At 34.1% G+C, this 3,232-nt stretch overlaps 1 long non-coding RNA gene across 1 annotated transcript; it reads left to right on the plus strand.

The window, feature by feature from the left end:
* Positions 1-3,226, plus strand: LOC121938529. Its single transcript, XR_006105298.1, has 4 exons — positions 1-75; positions 1,873-1,979; positions 2,060-2,092; positions 2,930-3,226. It is a non-coding gene; the product is annotated as an uncharacterized LOC121938529 (long non-coding RNA).
* The last annotated feature ends 6 nt before the right edge of the window (positions 3,227-3,232 follow it).

The raw sequence follows: 3,232 nt of genomic DNA on the forward strand, positions 1-3,232 counted from the left end.
AGGGGATTTACAGCTGCGAGCGCAGCGATGACGAGGAGACGCACGTGACCAACACTCCTCTGAAGATAGAGAGAGGTGAGATCAAGTTCAAGAAAGTTTGTCAAAGCAAATACTGATAATATCCGTCGTTAGAAATATAAGCGTAAAATATCTGGTTTAACCCTTTGAAACTTGAGAGGGAAAAAAATCCTGAAAATTAGCACACATATAAGTAAAAACATAATAAATAACAAAAATATTTAAAAAAGGAAATTACCTGAAAAAAAACCTTAAAAAATATAATTCAAAAGGTGTAATTAGACTAATTAAAATAACTCATTTTCTGGACTTTTTTGGTGGTAAATTTTTTGCAATTTTCTCTCCTTGTTCAGGTTTGTCAAAGCAAATTCTGATAATATCGGTCATCTAAAATATTAGCCTAAATCACTGGTTTAACCCTTTAAACTCGAGACAAAAAAAATCCTGAAAATTAGCACACATATAAGTAGAAACATAAAAAATAACAAAAATAATAAAATAAAGAAATGACCTGAAAAAAGCCAAAATAAATCATTTAAAAGGTGTAATTAATTAGTAATTTTTAATTAGAATAACTAGCTTTCTTTACTTTTTGATTCAGATTATTTAAGGTTTGTCATCACAACTATCTACGTCTAACTACAGCCTAAATCACTGGTTTAACTATTTGAAACCAGATGCGGAAAAAACAAATTAATTAAAAAATTAAATTAAATAAAATTAAATATTTATTAGAATAATTATAATATTTGGTTTTTCAACTTACTTTCCCTTTTTATCCTTTTTTTCTTTTAAGTTATTTTTTCTTTTAATTTTTTTTTTTTTTTTTTTTGCAATTTGTGAAACATTTCTTGCCCAATAGCCCATTGCCTTTTTTTAAATATTAGAAAATAAATTAAAAAAACAACAACAACTGTTTGCTCAGGTGTCAGAGGTCACAGCATGAAATTACAGGTGTAATATTTTGGCACGTGTTGCTCCACCGTTCCAAGAGGCAGTTTGTCAGTTTTTGTGGTTGCAACGATCTGCAGAGGATTGGCTGTTAAAAGCTGGTCTGTGTGGTATTTTGGTCAAATGAAGGGGAAGGAAGCAGCTGCGCTAAATTCAGAGCAACTCTGCTGTTACTCTGTTTTTTTCTGCATCAAGAACAAACTAAATATTCGAAGCAAACGTGCAGAAACAACAGAGAAATGTTCGAAATGTACAATTCCAAATAAGGCGAAATGGCTTTAACATAATATCACAAGATCTCGATAGTTTTAAATGTTAACTACAAAAATACAAAATGATGAAATGAACTGCAGTTATAAAGGTAAATGAAGTAGCTACTGTTGTTTAATGAAGTGCCGTCTGCTGCAGAGCTGTGTGCACAGAAAGCAGTCTGGAGCCGAGTTTTAGCAGGTGTGCTCATTCCTAAAAAACTCTGCATGCGCCTGCTAATTTTGGTGGAAAAAAAGTTTAACCCTTTAGAAACTAGATTAATATCAGTTTTGTTGTGCTGTGCTTGTTTATTGCTTTTGAAAACATGAGAAAAAAAGCAATGAGCAACTGGGTAAGAAATGTCTGGAAAACTGCAAAAAATAAAATAAAATAAATTATTTGTGGGGAGAAAAAATAGGGGAAAAAAGTCCAAAAATCTATATTTATAATTCCTCTAATTAAATATTTTAAAGTATGGTTATCTCTTTTTAGGTAATTTTCTAGTAAAAAAAAGAAAAAAAAGAAAAAGATTAATAGCTGTGGGGAGATTATTAGATAATATCAAAAAGAGTTGAAAAAAAGTCTGTGTATATATACACACACATAAATAATCTAAAGTTTTCTACTTTAACACTCAGTCTTTCTCCGTTTCAGGGAGTCCGTCTCATGCTACAGGCGTCGCTGTAGGTGTGTTGGTGGCGTTGGTCGTGTTGGTGACGTTGGTCGTGGTCGGCTTTGTGTTTTACAGGAAATTTAAAAAGGTAAGAAAACTCATCCTGCCTTCATCTGATAATTAGTATTTTTGTGTATTTTGTTCTGATGATATTTTTGTTGTACGCAGTCACAAAGAGGACCTCACAAGACATCCGAAGATGTAAGTCATGCTGCATGCTAATTATTGCTAAATATTGTGGTTATTTAGCAATAACTAATTTCCTGTGTTAAGATCCTTTATTTAACCCTTTGAAAGCCGAGCAAACTGGCTTAGTTTCTTTCAAAAACAAGGGAAAAAGATGATAAGTAACTTAACACATGGCCCAAAAATAAGCAAATAATTAGTGAAGAGTTACATGAAAATTACCTGAAAATAAGAAAAAAAAAAAAAGCAAGAAAATTGCTCAAGACAGTGCCTGGACAGGAGCAACAAAATACTGGGAAAAATCCCGGGAATATTTCACAGGTAAACAGACTAATTAGTAACAGATTAAAGTTTGTTTTTTAAGTGTGAAAAGCCCGCTCGGAAAAGTTTTTAACAAGTCGAGACGATCACTCTGTGAGAAACCGTCAGATTATTTTCAGTTTCTCACAATGTTTCTCAATGTGCATTTACAAGGAATTTAGGATTTCTCCGTCTATAATCCGTAAGACGAACAAAAGATTCGGAGAATCCGGAGAAATTTCTGCACGTAAGGGCCGAGGACGAAAACTAACGCGCAATGGACGTGACCTTTGACCCCTCAGGCTGCACTGCATTAAAACCAACATGACTGTATAAAGAATATTACTACATCGGCTCAGGAACGTTTTGTGAAACAATATCAGGAAGGTTAAATGGCCGTTGGCATGGCAACAGTTATTGCATGACACGTTACATTTTTGTTGCAGATTGGCCTTTTGTTTACTTGACAACAATATTTTGAAACATGAATTAAAGTTGGTTCTGAGTTTTTACTTTGCTTTATTTATCAGTATATTGTGATCTTTTCTGCAGGAAGCTAATGCAGCGGTCTGACACTGCACTTCCTCCTGACGTTTATCAGTCCACTGCTGCGGAAACATCAAGATCACACTGAGCTCGCTGAAGTGTGTTTGTTTCATCAAAGTGAGAAAACCTCCCGTCCGGACATTCACTAACAGACAATCAGTCAAATATGCGCAAAAATGTGCACGTTGCCACTAAACCTTATAGTAGCTGCTAGTTCAGAGAAAGCTACAACAAGGCTAAACTCATGACGCCAGTGATGTTTTTCAAAACAACTTGGCACGTCGGGGCTTCAGGGCACTTGGATTACTT

The sequence above is a fragment of the Plectropomus leopardus genome, unplaced genomic scaffold, assembly GCF_008729295.1.
Source record: "Plectropomus leopardus isolate mb unplaced genomic scaffold, YSFRI_Pleo_2.0 unplaced_scaffold29766, whole genome shotgun sequence".
Taxonomy (NCBI): domain Eukaryota; kingdom Metazoa; phylum Chordata; class Actinopteri; order Perciformes; family Serranidae; genus Plectropomus; species Plectropomus leopardus.